The 19342-nt window shown below is 38.8% G+C and overlaps 1 long non-coding RNA gene across 1 annotated transcript; it reads left to right on the forward strand.

Annotated features, from left to right (window-relative positions):
• Positions 1-2967: 2967 nt before the first annotated feature.
• On the forward strand, positions 2968-3854 carry LOC113309197. Its single transcript, XR_003340441.1, has 3 exons — positions 2968-3023; positions 3115-3252; positions 3822-3854. It is a non-coding gene; the product is annotated as an uncharacterized LOC113309197 (long non-coding RNA).
• Positions 3855-19342: the final 15488 nt, after the last annotated feature.

Genomic DNA, 19342 nt, shown 5'->3' on the forward strand with positions numbered 1-19342 from the left:
CAATATCACAAGGGGTGTATATGTTTTGATCCTCAAACTCGAAGAGTCTTTATCTCCAGACATGTGAAAATTGATGAGGTTTATTTTCCAGCACTTGTTTGCAGATTGTTTGGGGTATCTAATACTTCTTCTGGTAAGTTCTTCTATAACAGCAACACTGAAACTATTGATTCTTGTATATTTTTTATGACCCTTATACCCTTGTATATGTTATTCTGTCAGATACACACACTATGTCAGATACTTCTGCATCTGATCCTTTGCCTGTTGTTAGAGCAATGCTCGGTTGAACCCACAATTTTTGCTATCTCAAACTTGTTGTCAATGGTAGTTGAACAAAATTATCTCTCTTGGTTTCTAGTCTACTAAAACAAGTCTCGGACTAGGTTTAAAATTTCGTAGTTGAGTATCAGACATAACCATCGAAGACTGAAGATCGACGAAAACAATTGGAGAACTTCATCAACAAGATATGTGAAGACTGGACCATTCTATATACTCACTTATTACTATTCTATCTATTTGAGACTATGTAGTATGACTTCTAGTAGATTTATTGCAAGGAAAAAAATTCGAGTCAAGATTGTCTCGTTAAACATCTCGAAATATGATTCAAGCATTGGATGTTCAAAGGTCGTTAACAATATTATTTCGAAACAATTTATTGTTCAGGAATTATTTTGTGGATCATTTGAAAATTGTCCAAGCAATGATTTTATCATTTGGCAATGTTTCAAATATCAAAGAAAAATTCAGAATTTCTGTATTTTGACTCAGGGTAGGTTGGCAAACCATGTGGCAAACCATAGAATATGAGTTTCAAAAATACAGGAAGGTTGGCTAACCAGTTCGCAGACCGTAAGTTCGGAACATGACATTTTACGACCCCGGTTCATGAACCGTGGTGATCTGAATTTTTAATATTAATGTAAAAGGCTAAGCAGTTGGCGAACTTGGTTCACGAACTGTGTTTATATAAGTTCTCGATCCAAGTAGGGTTGGATAACCCATTTTACAACCGTAACACCCTAACTCGTGAACTATTGCCTTATAATTCACGAATTGTTTCACCAACGATCCAATAAACATTCGCAGATGCTTAAACATTTATTTTTCAAATATGTTTATCATTGCTATGACTCTCATAAACACCTATAATATATCATTGGTCACTAAAACACTTGTGTATGTGCATCATGATTAGATTCGTAAGTATTTAAATGAACATGAAATTGCTTATAGTCATAAAACATATTTGCCAAAGGTCATTATACATGTTTCCATAACCGTACCACTGTGTATATTCTTCTACGTGATTTCAAGACTAATTGTAGTTGCAGGAAATGCTACACTACACCCCTCATATGATTTCATTATTACTCAACTCATTTTTAGGTTTACACTCTTAATTTTATTGATCAATCTTTGAATGTTCTTACAAGAAAAGATAAAGGAATCAAGAATGACCCCTGCTCTAGACTTTCTCTCTCCTATTTACTTGTTTCTTACTCAAAAAGATCTCTCCCTTTCCTTTACAACTGAACGACTATTTATAGGGAAATACATAAGTAGGAATTACCAATAGGTACCATTATAGTGTTCTTAGTTAGTGGCAGGTCCACCCATTAAAGCCCAGTAATCAGAGGTCCATAATTAAAAGAAAACATGAAAATGAACCAAATTTTTTTTAGCCCAGGTCCTGCACACGTGCGAGATCAGGTATACGTAATATGAAAATACCACAAATAACCTTTCCTATTTAATATGTTAAAAGCATGAGAAATATTTTTCACATTTCATATTCATTTTCTTCTTCTCTTTCCTCTCACCATTGTTGCAGATGAAGATGAAAATTTGTTTTTGTTCTTTCTCGTTTCTACCGAATCAGATGATGAAGATTTTCCATTGTAATATTTCTTTTAAGGTTTTGGCGATCTAATCATTGTTGTGCTTGATTATGTTTTCGATCTCCATGGTTGATTTGTCGACTATATATTAGATCTAGATGAATAATCACATTTTTTGTTCATTTCGTTGCTAGATTCGGTTATGCCACTTCCATTTTAGATGTTTTAGACGTGTTTCAGTTCTTTTTTGTATATGAATCAACAGTACGTATATCCCGTACTGATAGAAACTTAGTTTATTTTTGAGAAGAAGAAGACGAAGAAGATGCATCGTTATGATTTACGACGAGAAGATTGTTTGTGTTTCCAGGTATGTATATTAACAATGATTTTCGGTTTCTATTCTATTTTTTTCATAGATTCGTTACTAGTTTTTCACATGCAGCTGAAGTTTAGATTATGAATCAGCAGTACATATATGATGTACTGAAAAATTATGCTTTAATTTTGTTATTTTTGTAGTTTTTGATATTTTTCTTCTTCGATCTAGAAGTATATATATGGAATATTGAAGAAAAAAAGTGTTTCGATTCTGGTTTTTAGAGATTCATTACTTGGTTTTCACATGCAACTGATTTTAGTTTCATTTTGGTTGTTTTTGATATGCTTTTAAGTTGTTTTTGTGTATTAATCATCGGTACGTATATGATATACTGGTGGATTTTGATGGAACAAGTTCAGATCTAAATAAAAAATCATGTTTTGTGTTTATTTCATTAGTAGATCTGATACTTTTATGGTTTGTTTTTCAGTTTTCTTTTGTTATTATCAATTGTTGATAAACATCACTGTCCAGAGTTCGTCCTAAATTTTATACTTCTCTTGCTGTTTTAAAAGTTTGTGGGGATATAGTTGATGAAAAGAATGTACACAGTTGGGTTTTGCTTAGATTTTTTTATAGACCTTCTTTGATTCATATGTGTAGTATTTGAATTGTATGTTTGTTAGTGATGTTGTGAAGTGTTTGATGAATAAGTGTTCTTGAAATGCATTAGAAGCGTTGGGTATCTTTAGAGAGATGAGAATTGAAGGAGTTAAATTGGAATTGCATGACTGTATATTACTCATTGCTGGTGCTCCACTTGGTGAAGAATTGAAGGGGATTTTGATTCATGTGTATGTGCTCTTCCTCTTATGTGGTCTTCCTCTTTTCTGTATTTCCTTTTAAGATTCATGATACAATTTGTATCTTATTTATCACGGACAGGTGAAGGTGGGAACCCGTTCTGCGTTACTCAACTTTGGATCACCAGTGGATGCATCTCAGCTATATAAATTACTCCATGCCCTTCATCCACATCCTCATTAGAAGAAAAATTAGCAGGCAGAGGTGCACCTGGAACATGTATGTTGCTCGGATTTTGTTGCTTTTGTCATACATACCAAAATAAATAGAATTGTATCTTGGTGCATCTTCTCGATGTTGTTTACTGCTCTGGAACTGTTATCCTCAACTGGATAGATAGACCTCACCCTGTGTAGTTTCTTAAATGCCAAATGGCCTAATATAGGCTCATGGGCATGCAGATAAGTAAAAGGTTAGCCTAATATTTACAGTTAGATAATGTGATTTTGTTAACTGATACTATTTTTTGAAAGCTTTATCGTTCTCCCAAAATCATGTAGACCTCTGAGGCAGAACAATTCTTTTTTCTACCACAAGTTTCCTGACTACCTGCTGCTGTGCGATATTGCTGTCTCACTGGAATACCCATTTCTTGCTTCATGCTACAAACAGACACCACCTGATACACAACTGTTTTTTTCACCCTTAGTCACTATGTGGAAATGATAATTTATAGAGTCACAAGACTCATAAATTGTTATTATCAATTGTTTTTCAGTTTTCTTTTGTGTATTACCTATCAGTACATATATGACGTTTTCTAATTTATTTATCATTGATTCTTAGAGATTTGTACTCTACCTGGAAGCAGTGCAGCAAATATGTACTCGAATTTGTAAGCATTCAGATATATAATCGGATTTGTAAGCAGTACGACAGATATGTACTCAGATTTCTAAGCAGTGCGACAGATATGTACTCAAATTTGTAAGCAGTGTAGCAAATATGTACTCGAATTTTTAAGCAGTGTACCAGATATGTACTCAAATTTGTAAGCAGTGTAGACACACACGTTTGGTAGTAATGGGAATTATGGACATTTCCATGTTTTAATTAATTTTGGACCTCCGGATAAAAAAAAAAATCTGGTTGGACCCTGCTATAAATAACTATATGGGCCTAGGACCAAACAAGAAATTTTCCAATACATAATGGATGACAACTAATCTGTCCTTTATTTTCGGATAAGACTTGCGACATTCTCGCAACCTTACAAATCTTAATCTCGCAAAGTCTCTAATTTTCGCAGGATCCTTACATCTTTCTCATGATTTTAGCTGACGTCGTTTATTATATCATTTCTGAAATTGTTCTGCGACGTTGTTGTGTTGTGTTGTTGATAATTTCGCTGAGATATTATTGTTGCGAGATTCTGATCGTACATCTTGCCTCTTCTCATATCTTTTCTGCGAAGTAGAGAATGATGTGATAAATGTCGCAGCTGTTCCTCTCTTCATATTCTGCATTTATCACACGTATTCTTTCTTCCATCTGTTTCTTGACACGTCTTTTATAACCGTTGCCTTTTAACCACTTATATCTTTCCGTATTAATCGTGTTTATCTTCTCGAGGATAAATTCCCTCTATATATATTCTTTCTCACTCTCTTTTTCTTTCTTTTTATTTTCTCTGCAACTTCATCGTTCTTCTGCAAATTCCGCTATTGCAAATTTTCTTCTTTCTTCTTCAATCTTTTTAAGATCTTCTTTATCTTCATACTATTTCTTCTGCAGATCTTCATCGTTCGTAATTTTCTTCGAAATAATCTTCCTGTTACTGTTTTCCATGGATTCATCAAGATTAGTTTTCTTTTTTCTTCTTTATGGGTTTTGCTGAAATTGATCTTGTTTATTGCCTTATTTGATGTTGTTTATGTGATTCCCATACTCTTGTTATTTCAACAAAAGCGCCTCCAATACTAAATTTACAGTTCAGAACCCTAATATTCCCAAATCGCAGCATAAGGTTGTTGCGCATAAAAGAAAGTCTGCGAATGAGAAGGTAGTAAGAAAAACTATCCTTTTCTAATAACAATATTGTTGCCTCTCTTTCTTATCTGGATTGTAATTCGCAGAGATAAGGATGTCAATAAACCTCTCAAGAAATCTCGCCACCTTAAAACTGTTCCAACTTCCTTTCCATTCCACTTACTCATCTCTTCTAAATCTCCTGCGACATCTTCGCAAGATAAACCTTTATCTCCCATTCGCGAAAAAGCTGCTTCAGACTTCATTTCTTAAGATGACCTTTCAATGATTGAAACCCCCCTTTTTGATCCTTCTATGAATGAAACTTCTTCTCTTCCTATTGAGAATGTTTCTCAACCTTCTATCACTGTCAGTTCTCCACCTGAGTCTCTTCCTCTTTCGAAAGAAACCGTGGAAGGAATAGATATTGCTTTCAAAGTTTTATCTGATGTCCTGGATGATGGCAAGAAGTCTTTTACTGATCCTATCAAGTCTAATGTTTGTGAAATTCTGAGCAAGCATTTAGGTTCTGACAGAGCTGCTTCGCAGACAACTTTGGAAAAAGAGTGTAATGCTCTTCGTCTCGAAAATCAAAAGCTTCAGAATGTTTTGTTGGATCGTGACAATCTTCGCAAGAAAAATGATGAATTGAGAGGTATGATTTTCTTACCCATGTCTTCAATTTGCCTTTTTAATGGTTTTATCCTCCCCATATTTAATTATCCTTGAAATCCATCTTTCGCATGTTAAGCTTTAAACCAGAAACGAATAATGGAGAGATATCAATTTGAATCTTCTATTGAAGAAGCCCGTGTTGATAAAGAAATTTTGATGGATCAATATAACCAATTAGATAACCTCTATTCATATTCTCTTGATCATATAAATAATCTTACCAATGAAAATAACCAATTAGTTCAGAGGCAAGATTTATTAAGTAATGAAGTATCTCGCCTTTCTTATTCTTTAACTAAAGCTAATTTAGGGATGGAAACTTTATCAGATGAGAATAAAACCTTGTCTCAAGAGAAGCGAACTTATTTAAACAAGATGGCGATATCTTCGCAACAACTTAGCATTCTTCAGAAAGTATGTGATGACCAAGAGCAATCTCTTCGCTCTTTGAGAAATGAACTTAAAGAAGTAACAGAGTCATCCATTGCTAAAAAAGATATACTCATTCAAGGTAGAATAGCTTTAAGTCTAAAGGCGAATCAACTTAAAGAACAATATTCCAAATTAGAAGAATCTTATTCTTCTCTTGCGAAGAAAAATGCCTTTCTTATTTCTAAAGACAAAAATCTTCAGTCTCGACTTAAAGGTTTAATTGGAGATAAATTTGATGACGCAATGAACCGTTGGGAGAATAGTTGTCTGTCCTTGATTCAACACCTTATTTCGCAAAAGGAAGGTAGTCATAATAGTTTGACTGCCTTAACTATCTTTTCTTTGTCATATCTTTCTGAATTCTTCATCTTAATGAAATTTTATATTCTACCTTTCGCAGAGTCTGAGAAGAATCTTCATTCCTCCATTTCTGTTTTGGAGGCTAAATATGCCAAAATTCGCAAAGAAAATGCATTGCTTGTCTCTGCCCTCACTGGTTCTCGCGGACGAGCAGAAAGAAGACTTGATTATCTTTCTTATTTTAAGGATATTCAAGATAGAAATCATCAGAGAGCTCTTCTTCGTCAAGTTCATCTCCGGGATGAAGTCCTTGTAAATGATATTTTATTGTCCAAGTCTCTTCCTCCTACATCAATTGAACCTTTAGAAGTAGATGATAATGAAGTTCCTCATCCTGCTGATAGTGATTATGATTATGAAAGTGGTGCAGAAGACGGTCTCTTGGAAGGTGAAGAAGAAATTCCTTCTAAAGAAACATCTGCTGGTGTTAATCAAAATGAGAAAGAAATCTCTCCCGAAGAAGTAATTGCTGGCGACAATCAAGGTGCTAGTCAAAGCGAAGATCTGAACTGAAATGAAGGAGAGGCTTGCGATAATGAGAATATTGGCGAAGAACGTCTATTATCTCCTGTTACTGGAATTAATATTGGATCTTGAGATTCTTATCTAGTTTTATCTTCTTGAATTGTCTTATTTTTATCACTTTTGCGAATAACTAACTTTGGAATCAACTTTTCTTTTTAGTATTTTGTTGATAAGAAAGATAATGCTTCTTGTTTATTGATTCCCATACTTGCCTCTCATTATCTTTCTTGCAAAAAATAATCTGTTACAAATACTTATAAATATTTTGTTTTATCATGTGGTCTTATTTTTCCTTCCTAATTAAAGGTCTTATTATGCCACCTCTTGTGATTGCGACAAAATCGCAGGACGTCCTTGCACTTTCATGCAAAAACCCATTGATCTTGCCTTAACTTTTTCTTTTGTATTATGGCCTCTTCAGGAATGTTGCGACAATATGACAGGCCTAAATATTCTTGCGAAAATAAAGCCCCATGACATTGTCGTCTTGCGACGAAATTGCAGGACGTCTTCGCACTTTCATGCGAAAACCCATTGACCTCGTCTTATCTTTTTCTTTTGTATTATTGCCTCTTCAGGATTGTTGCACAAATATGACAAACCTTAATACTCTTGCGAATAGAAAGCCTCATGACATTTGCGTCTTAAGACACTTATCAGCTCCCTAATGGAGGGTGCCGCCCTTATCTTCCCCCTGGTTGCCCTTTCAAGGATTCGTACTTCTACCATACAAGGTTAGCTCCTCCCATCCAGTCTTAACAACAACCAGTTGTTTTCGCAGCCTATTATCCCTTTTACCTATAGGGCTTATGGTTACGAGACTGCACCCTAAGTGGGGTTTTCTTCGGGCCGAGTGCAGTATAAGCCAAGACTTGTCAAGAATGGCAAGGTACGCTTCAGACGTCCCTGGAACTCTTGACTCAACCGTGAACCTCGTCTCCTTGATCAGATTTGCACTCCTTGGGAGAGTCCTTATTACCTTAGTCGCCCAACCCAAGTCATATGCTTAAGCTGAGAATCCAAGGTGCCTCTCCCGGATGGGCTTTAGTGACCCCAAATATCCATGACTCAGGTTCCGGTGGTGGTGTAGCCTTTCCCTGAGCCATGCAACAGGTAACCCCTAATATGACGTACTTTAGGTCTTACATTTGCCTCTTGCGAACTTTTATTCGCGAACTAGGGTGTACGCCATAAAGGTTCGCCCCTTTCTTTTATGTCATTGTTCTGTGATTATCTCTGGGAAAATTTCGCACATCATGATCTTGTTTTGATATGAATAATCTTGCAATTATTTTTTTCAGAATCCATAACTTCTCAAAGCTTCTAACGGATAATATCTTTTTAAATACAACCTGTTCCATGGTCTGTCAAGTCTATGACCAACATCTCTGCCTTCTGGATTCCTTAGTCTATAAGCTCCAGTTCCAACTATTTCCTTAATGATGTAAGGTCCATCCCATTTTTTCGCTAATTTCCACCATTTTTTCTCGCTGATATATTGGTGTCTCTCGCAGAACTAAATCTCTTGGTTGGAATTCGCGTACTTTGACACGTTTATTATATTCTCGGGCTAATCTTCGCTGATAATTCTCCATATGTTGTAAAGCTTTTTCTCTTCTTTCTTCTAATTCATCAAGTTTATTTAAGATCAAACCCGCACTAAGATTTTTTTCCCAAGCTTCTCTTTTTGTTGTTGGAATAACAACTTCTGTTGGTAACACCGCTTCAACTCCGTATGTTAAAAAAAAAGGTGACATTCCAGTAGCTTCTCTTCTAGTTGTATTATAAGCCCATACTGCATTATGTACTTGTTCGCACCATGCTCTGTGATGTCCTTCCAATTTCTTATTTAATATATCTGCAATTGTTTTGTTTGTTGCTTCTACCTGCCCATTAGCTTGTGGATACAAAGGAGTAGACTTTCCACATTTTATCTTGAATGCATTAAGTAGCATTTCTATATTCTGTCCTTCGAATTGTTTCCCATTATCAGATACCAACTGCGCAGGAATTCCAAATCTGCAAATGATATTTTCGAATATGAATGTAAAGATATTTTTGTCGCGAATATGTTGTACTGCTTTCACTTATGTCTATTTTGTAATATAATCTGTTGCGACTATTAAATATCTTCTTTGTCCAGAACCTGGTAAAAATGGTCCCACAATATCTAATCCCCACTTTCCAAAAGGCCACACACTGGTTGAAGATGATAACGGTGCTCCAGGTGCATGTATTTTCTTTCCATGCCGCTGACAATCTTCGCAACGCCTTGATATTTGTTTTGCATCTTCGTGCATGTATGTCCAGTAATAGCCTTGCATTTTTTCTCTATGTGCCAAAGATCTTCCCCCTCTATGATTGCCAGCATCCCCACTATGTAACATTTTTAGCACTTTTTCTCCTTCCTCTCGTGTCAAACATCTGAGTGAAGGTCCGTTAAAAGATTTTCGGTATAACAACCTATCTCTTAATTCATAATTCGTTACGCGGCTTTTTAACTTGTGTGCTTCTAATCTATTTCTTGGTGTTTCTCCTTTCGCCAAATATGCATGAAGTTCCATTCTCCAGTCTGCGATATTGTTCGTTTGTTCTTCTTCTTCATTGTCTATTATCATCACATCCACTTCTTCTTTTTCTTTATTGATTGACGGTGATAGAAGTGTTTGTATTTTTATGCACCTCGCAGTTGGATCTGTCATCATGCTTGAGATGAAAGCAAAAGCGTCTGCGAGTCTATCATCCTTTCTTGAAATGTGCCTCCATTTTATTTTTGGGATTTTCGCTGACAATTCTTCAACGAGCTTCTTGTATTTCTTCAAGGATGGTTCATTTGTAGTATATTCTCCCTTTATTTGGCGAATAAATAGTTGTGAATCACTAGTGATCCTTGCATTTTCTAGTTTCATTTCTATTGCGAATTTTAAGGCATGTATCACGGCTTCATATTCCGTTTCGTTATTGGTGGATGTGAATTCTAATCTGAATGAGAAAGCCATCTTCACTCCTTCTGGCGAAATTAAAACAATTCCAACTCAATTTCCTTCTCCATTTGATGATCCATCTACCAATATCTCCCATCTATTTGGTTTTGTTAATAAATCTTCTGGATCTCCGTGTTCTTCTTCTATATCCATCATTTCTTCTACCGCTTCATCTTCTTCTAAAGGAAATTCTGCCAAGAAATCTGCAACAACTTGTGATTTTTGTGAAGAAAAAATTTCATATTTAATGTCAAAGTGGCCCACTTGTGCATTCCACCTCTCCACTCTTCCTGATCTTTTAGAATTCTTCATCACTGATTCAATTGGTACTTTTGTTAATACATTTATCTTATGCGCTTGAAAATATATGCGGAGCTTAAATGATGCATAAACTAATGCTAAGATTAGTTTCTCAATCTTTGAATAATTCTTCTCGGCATAATTAAAAGTTTTGCTAATGTAATAGATGGGCTTCTCCACTCCTGCGTCTATTCGCAACAACACAACACTTAATGCATGCGACGTCGTCGCAAGATAGATCAATAATTCTTCTCCTGATTCTGCTTTTTGTAAAATAGTTGTATTCATAAGATGTTCTTTGATCCCTTGAAAAGCTTTTTCACATTCATCAGTCCATTTAAATTTCACACCCTTCTTGAGTATATCGAAAAAATATTTTCATTTGTCTGATGATCGCGAAATGAATCTCCCCAGCGAAGCTAGAAGCCCATTCAACTTTTGTACATCTTTTATTGTTGCTGGTGTTGGCATGTCACGAACTGCTTGCACTTTTTATGGATCAACCTGTATTCCTTCCTTTGATACAATGTAGCCTAAAATTTTTCCCGATGCAACTCCAATAGTACACTTCTCAGGATTCAATTTAATGTTATACTGCCGCATTTGTTCAAAAATCTCCCTCAGGTCCTGTACATGGTCTTTAGCTTCTTTACTTTTTACTAACATGTCATCCACGTATACTTCTAATGTTTCGTGTATCCATTTTGCGAACACATTCTCTACCATCCTTTGGTATGTCGCTCCCGCATTTCGCAAACCAAATGGCATTTTCGTGTAACAATATAAACCTCTAGGGGCAAAGAAAGCAGTATGTTCTTGATCTTCTTCAGCGAGAGGGATTTGGTTATACCCTTTGTACCCATCTAAAAACGATACTCTATCGTTTCCCGCTGGGGATTCCACCATTTGAGGAATATCTGGTAACGGAAAACTATCTTTGGGGCAAGCTTTGTTTAAATCAGTGAAATCTATGCAAATCCTGGTTCCTTTGTTTTTCTTTGGGACAATGACCATATTCGCTATCCATTCTGGGTATTTAGCTTCTCTTATGATTCCCGCATCAAGCATTTTCTGTAGTTCTTCTTCTATTTGAGAATGATAAGTTTTTGCAATTTTTCTTATTCTATGTTTAAATGGTCTCACATTTTTGTTAATCTCCAACTTGTGGCATGCAATTGATGGATCTATTCCCGGTATCTCATCCATGCTTCCTGCGAAAACATCTTTATATTCTCGCAACAGGTTAACAGTTCTTTCTTCTTCTTCCACATCCATTTTGGTTCCAATTCTCAATATTAGAGGTTCTTCAATAGTCCCAACGTTTATTTATTTTTTTGGTTCTGCGGCAATGTAATTGGGTTTAGGTTCTCCCATCGGTGTTGGTTCTTTTATTGTTTTCACAGGTCCTTCTCCTTCCTCCGAAATTTCGCTGGGTATTCCTTTGCCTTTTTTTGCCCTTATCATATATACTCTAAATTCTTCTTCTTTCTTTGCTTCCTTTGCCAACTTTCTACGAAATTGTTTATTTTTTGTTTGTCCTTCATAATGCTTTACTTCGATTTGATGACATAATTTCGCATTATCAACATCTCCACTGATTTCTCCTATTCCATTTGGTGTGGGTAATTTAATACACAGCTTTTATCGCATGTATCCATGGTCTTCCTAACAACATATTATACGGTGATTCCATATCCACCACGCATAGTGTTACATATGTCTCGATCTCTCTAAGTGGAATTCGTACCACTATTTCTCCTTTAGGTTTTGTTGTGGATTTTCCAAAGTCGTGAACAAAATATGTTGAACTGGACATTTCTTCATCTTTAAATGCCATTCCCCGGAATGCATGATAAAATATTATATCCACTGAACTTCCTGTATCGATTAAAGTTCTGTTCAATATCCATTCTCCCTTGGATTTTGTTGTCGTCTCCTTCTCTTTTCGCGTAATAGGCACTGTAACAACCAATGGAGATGTGTGGTTCAAATTCTCTTTTGGTATTTCTGCCGCCATGAATGTAATTTTTTGCTTTTCCCAATCTTTCAAGGGTGATGTCTTTTCTACCGCCATAACCTTCATTCCTTCAAAATTTCGTTTATGTATTCTTCCATTGATGTTTTCATGGAATTCATTAACCATCGTTTTTGTTATCATATTACACTCCAATATTTTGTCATCTTCATTAATTCTAATCATTTTTCTTTTAACTAATTTACTGATTTACTTAATCACTTTCTTGATTTGAACAATCTTCAACTTTCGATCTTCAATGTCCCTGTTTCTAGCGCCATTTTGTAGTTGCAGGAAATCCTACACTACACCCCTCATATGATTTCATTATTACTCAACTCATTTTTAGGTTTACACTCTTAATTATATTGATCAATCTTTGAATGTTCTTACAATAAAAGATAAAGGAATCAAGAATGACCCCTGCTCTAGACTTTCTCTCTCCTATTTACTTGTTTCTTACTCAAAAAGATCTCTCCCTTTCCTTTACAATTGAACGACTATTTATAGGGAAATACATAATGGATGACATCTAATCTGTCCTTTATTTTCGGATAATACTTGCGACATTCTCGCAACCTTACAAATCTTAATCTCGCAAACTCTCTAATTTTCGCAGGATCCTTACATCTTTCTCATGATTTTAGCTGACGTCGTTTATTATATCATTACTGAAATTGTTCTGCGACGCTGTTGTGTTATTGATAATTTCGCTGAGATATTATTGTTGTGAGATTCTGATCCTACACTAATCCCCACATTCCAGTCTGAAGTCTGATAATAGGCTAGTGTATGTAGCGGCTCAATACAGTTTGGTGTTCAAATATGGACGAGGTCCCGAGGTTTTATAGATGTTACGGTTTCCTTGTTAAGAAAACTCCTTGTGTCTTGTGTTTTTCTCTTTCCGCATTATATTATTTATCTTTATAATTGGATTTACATAAGTAGTACGTATTCAATCTTAGTATATACATCCATATTAATTGTGATCGATTACGAGACTCGTTCTTGTAGAACTCGTATCTTTAAAGATAGATAACAAGTTTCATGCTTGGAAGAATTCCAATTGGATTATTTGGATACAACTAGATTTATTTGGATATTGATTTTTGGGATCGTCCAAGTATTCTTCTTAACAATCAAGTTCACGGATTTTATTGTATATACTTTCTGATTGAGAGAGACATAGATATAAACTCCATATACACTAGTATAACACGCACGCATGATGCGCCTGCCCATTCGTTCAAAAACTTACTAAACATTGTGTATTTAAGAAGAATTATCCAAATGAGTATAAATATTTACTTGTTTTCTCTAACCACTACTCGTTCCTGCTTCTTTCCTTTTTATATATTAATGTTGATGACCAAATACGATGTTGATTACCACGTTTTTCAAGGAAATCATCCCCGTCGTATATTGTCATCGTGCTTTTTTTTATCTCTCTAGATTGCAGCGCTGTTACAGCTGATTATCTCTTTGATCCGGGTCCAATCAACTCACCTTAATCATATCTTGCGATTGTAGCTGTGTTTGTGGGTGAAAATTGTTTTTGCCGATTTAGGTAATTTCGTGTGGGTGGGTGAGAAACGAATTTAACCCAAAACAATATATTGCACGGGAGTACTTTTGATTCGAGAGATCAATCTGTACAATCCTGGCCTAAACCAAGAAATGGTCGTTCCAGGCTTGCTTCGGTCCCAAAGTGAAGGAGAAGGGTTGGTCTTAGGGAGGGAAGCGAAGAAAGTGTGGAGACCAGAATAGTTGATTCTATAAGTGTGGGAGTTTTTGGTGACTTGTATCAGAAAGTGAAACTGGTGAGCTGAATGGAAAGCTACCAGGTGATTTCTGAATGTTGTAGTGTTCTCCTGACCAAAACTTGTTGTTTGGTGGAAATAGGCGAGACCTATTTATACAAGTCGTAACAAAACGTACCCTAGTCTCGTAGGAAGTGGAAACATTTGAGTGGTTGAAGAAAAGAGTAACGTGTAACCGTGAGGCGTTATGCTTCCATGATGAGGGAAGTGAATTCGTGTAACCGTCAGTCATTATGCTTCCATGATAAAGGAAATGAATTGGTTACACCGTTACTTTTACCACCACTAATTGCCCTACTTCATGACACTTTCTTGTAACTGGCGCATTGCACGCCGCACGTTGTAAACCGCCAGACAAATACCCTGATGAGTATCCCCCAGTTTGTGACATGTTTTGATGTCTCGAGTGTTTTCGTGGAAAACGTGTAGCATATTACTATGTATGGCATGGTGGCATGCCAGTGGCCATGGCATAGCGACGTGCTAGTAGTTGTGGCATGGTGGCATATGCCAGTAGCCGTGGCATAACAACGTGCTAGTAGCTGTGGCATGGTGGCATGCCAGTAGTCGTGGAATAGCGACGTGCTAGTAGCTGTGGCATGGTGGCGTGCCAGTAGCCGTGGCATAGCGACGTGCTAGTAGCTGTGGCGTGGTAGCGTGCCAGTAGCCGTGGCATAGCGACGTGCTAGTATCTATGGCGTGGTGGCATGCTAGTAGCTGTGGCGTGGTGGCATGCCAGTAGTCGTGGCATAGCGACGTGCTAGTAGCTGTGGAAAGGTGGCATGCCAGTAGTCGTGGCATAGCGACATGTTAGTAGCTGTGGCATGGTGGCATGCCAGTAGTCGTGGCATAACGACGTGCTAGTTCAGGGTTTGGCGTCATGGTCGCTCAAAAGTTGCCACAAGCCATGTTAGTTTGGTGGCGAACTTGGATGGATGAGATTGCATCTCAAGAGGAAAGGTAGTCGTCGATCATGGCTATCTTTAATTGGCAGTGGCACGATTGGCATGCGCGTCTGGCGTGCGTGTCTGGCATGCGCATTTGGCATGCGCGTCTGGCATGCGCGTGCGGTATGTGCACATTGTATGCGCATCTGGCATGTTTGGCAAGCCATTAGCATGTGGCCACGTTTTTGGGAAACCAACTTTAGTAGGGAAAGTTTCCTTGTTTTGGGCGAGGTTTTGCACCTGCTAATCCATGGCGGATTAATTACCTAGTTTGCATAGGCTTGATTTTGACAGGCAAGGCAAAGTATATTGCGCGAGGCGGCTTAATTTCGACAAGCAAGGTCTGATATACTGCGCGAGGCATCTTAAGTTCGGCAAGCGAGGTCTGATATACTACGCGAGGTGCGAAACCCTAAATTTTGCAAGTTAGTCGGGGCAATTGATCGAATTCTATGTGTTGACACATAGTTCTTTTAAGTTCATGGCCAGAGAGCAGCATGCTTTTCTGATTGAATACCTTATACAAAGATCTTATTCTTGATACTTGGAGATTCGTGCTACTCTGCTGCGAGTGAACAAAAATCGTCATGCCATATCAACATTAAGAGTTCAGCCGGAGAATATAACATAGAAGGCGAGGAACTTATATTAAGTGAATGTGCGCGAGGCACCGAAATTTACAGAACATCTGGGGATTCGCCAGTCTGGATAAATTTCATGTAAATATATTGGGCGGCTCAACAAATTTGCTACTGGAGAGGTTAACACACGTGGCTTTGTTTCCTTGCAGAGTGTCGTCACATCAGATCAAGGTTTTACGATTTTAACCCTAAGCTAAAAACCACCATCAACATTAAGTCCCCTGCTTAGCACGTAACAATGGCATTGTTGTGTGGTAAGCATGAGATGGTGACAGACAAGAGTAAAATCGAAAGAGCAAGACGTGAAGAGACTGCCAAGGAAATTCAACTAACCTTTGGTGGAAGGTATGAAAAATCCGTGATCATTGTGTTGGCAGATCTACGTAATTCTTACTTGGCCATAGGGTGTTGGCGTCAGCGCTGAAACTTTGGCTACTGATTGGCGAAGATGGCCTCGTAATTTGGTCTGCGAATCGGTGAACAGAGCCAGATGGTTAGGTCACAGAACGTATGGAGATGGCGATGCTTTGAATGACCAAGATAGCACTTCTTAGATGGTGGAGATGGCGTTGTTTTGAATGGCCAAGATGGCGCTGCTGGATGGGCGTGGCTAGCTTGAAGTAGCGGATGGCACGGCTAACTTGACAGGGGTGTGGATGGCATTTGTCAGGAGAGGAAAAGTTGGCGCTGAGAAGGACGCAGGTTGTTGGTGCATCGGCTATCGAGCAGAGAAGCTAGCGCTGGAAGGATGCAAGCTGTTGGTGCTGGCCATCGAGCAGAGAAGCTAGCGCTGGAAGGATGCAAGTTGTTGGTGCATCGGCTATTGAGAAGAGAAGCTAGCGCTGGAACTTTGGATTCAAATGGTGATGGTGGCACTGGAACTTTGGCTACCAAGCGGTGATGATGGATTCGGCTAGGTTACAGGATGGGTGGAGATAACACGGCTTTTATCACATAGTGCTGGAGTCATGCCGCTAACTTAACCACAGAGTGCTGGAGCCATGGAGAGTTGGCTTGACCACGGAGTGCTGGAGCCATGGAAAGTTGGCTTGACCACAGAGTGCTGGAGCCATGGAGTGTTGCAAGTTGAGTGACTGGTGTACCCCGTGATGGCGCGCTGCTGGTTCGGTCATGGAGTGGAGATATTGGCACGCTATTTTTCGGCTATGGAGCATGAGTGTGGTGCGCCTAGTCATCTATTCTCGTTCATTGGAACAATAAGAAATCCTTATTCTGTTCAAACTCCAGAAACTGCGTTCGTATGAAAAGGGGTATCGACCCTCTTCTGTTTTTGTTGTTCGCCCGGCTCCGTGCTTTCGTCCGCAGTATCTGGCTCCTCTTAGTCATTTGTTAGTGGTGGTAGAGCGAGCATTAATGGAAACAAAGCAATCTCCAATAGTTATAATCAACAGCAAGGCAATGTAGGAGAACTTAGGGTAGGTGCTCTCGCGTGTACCCACCCAACAGTACCATCGATCTTCTCCAGAATGTGTAATAAGGTTCTGACTCCAGAAGAATGAGTATCTAACCTCTCCAATGGATTTCAAAAAGTTACCAAACTCCATTGGGCTCTTGGGATGGATGGATGAAATAATGTCAGGGCTAATCTTGGAGATTGTGGTTGCGTTGTTGGTTCATCCTTGACTTTAGGTTATTTGGTACCTAGACTTTATGATTGCGATAATGACATGTTGTGGATGCTTGTATGGTCGAAATCTTCTGGATCCACTGGGTGAAATAGATGAGTTGAGAGACGTTCTATTGCCGATCTGCTTCTATCAAGTCTTCAAGGACTTCGTTCCAAACGACATCCTTTGAACCATCTTCTGAACCTTGGACTATTATATGGAATGGGATGCAATGAGCAGTGCCCAGTTATACTTCTGTTAGACCCGATGGTGTGGCCGGATATGTGAATGTATCCCTATGGCGCGCTTTTGGAGTCTTTGATGCACGTGTACGACTTCATGTTGAGAAATTCTTGCGGCTCGTAAAACTTTGACAACGATGATGTTGAAATCGGGAATAACCTAGTTGAGGGCAGTGAAGGCGTCCCGTTCTGGTGGTCCCCATGTGTAATTATCCTGAGCCTATTTTCTCGTGGAAGATGCGCTTCTGTTGCATTCACTGGTATGGTGGTGACTGCATTTAAGCTTCTAAACATGAAGGAGGCTTCAGTCCCCAGGTGTATCCTACTTTAATTGCATCGCCTTGAATCCCCGCTTGATACAATCTTATCGTACTCTCCTGGATGTGATGCTGGGATGCTTGGAATATTACATGGACGAAACATTCTGGATAACGAAGAAGTAGAAGTGAGAGAGGCATGTTGTTAATCGTGGTTCCCTCTGTCTCTTCAAGAAAAATGTTTCAGCCGCGTCTCTGGAGTCATCTCATGAATGCTTGATTGTTGTCGGGGATGGACCGTGATGAGCAGTCCCTAGTCGCACTTCTCTTTGGTCACTGAAGTTGTTTTCTCTCAGTAGGCTTGGGATCCGCCGCGGCCTCGTAAAGTGTTGCAGGCGCCTTCTAGACAGAGAGGTGATGATATTCTTACGCTACACCTTTGAAGGGTGGATGACCTTGTCGTGGCTATGACTTTTGGTTGACCGTGTCTTCTGAGCTTTGACAGTGAAGGGATCCCGTGTAGAGCCTCAGTACCCAAGTATGATTTACATGTTTATATATGGTATGGTCGGTGAGTTGACCATGATAAGGATATCACCATCCTGCATCCGTACTGGTGACTCTATTACTTATTCCATGTGAAACTAAAACATGGAGAAGTACGGATTACCCTTATAGCGGTTGTTGCTATGGTGAAGCTCTGACTGGTATCGACAAAGGAGCAGCAACAGTTCTTGGCAGAAAATGTGATCAGAAGAGACTACATCGCGTGGGAACCAAAATAGGTTGGATGGAAATTGCAAGGGCGTCCATGGAAGCAAAGGGATCGGCTGGATGCGTAAGCGAGTAAACTGTTCATGACCACGAGGTTTGGCGAGATGGATCAAAAAGTGGCAACAACTGCGATACTTGGCTGGCTGTGATCACGATCCTTGACAGGGAGGAGTGTGGTGGCTATGGGCAAGAACCTTGTAAGGAAGGAGTGTGGCGTCTACGGCACGATCTTTGGCAGGAATAAGTGGCATTAAAGCGGCTTCGGCTCTTGGAGAGGACGTTGAAGCTTATGGAGCTGAAGCTTCGGCTTCGGATCCTGGAGCAGCTTATGGAGAGAATGCTGAAGCGGAACGGCTTCTGGAGAGAACGTTGAAGCGGAGCCGCTGATGGAGAATGCTGAACTTGAGCCGTTGCTGGAGAACGTTGAAGTGGAGCCGCTGCCGGAGAACGTTGAAGCGACTCCTGGAGAAAACTCCAGTGAGGGATCTATTAACCTTTGACTTCGAAAAACGACTTGATACGATATGGTATATCGGAAGACGTCACAAATAATGTTGGTCGGTAAGTAGTGTTTTTCTCCTCATGGGAAGGAATATGCTTCTTCTGTTTGACTTTCCCTTGCAACTCTCAGAGCCTTACGGTTACAATGTTGAAGTCGGAGGATGCGTCACCCAACGTGCTGTCAAACTCGACATCCTTCAAGTGAACAGGGGTTAGGAGTCCCCAGTTTCATCTATCAATC

The sequence above is a fragment of the Papaver somniferum genome, chromosome 9 (assembly GCF_003573695.1).
Source record: "Papaver somniferum cultivar HN1 chromosome 9, ASM357369v1, whole genome shotgun sequence".
NCBI lineage: Eukaryota > Viridiplantae > Streptophyta > Magnoliopsida > Ranunculales > Papaveraceae > Papaver > Papaver somniferum.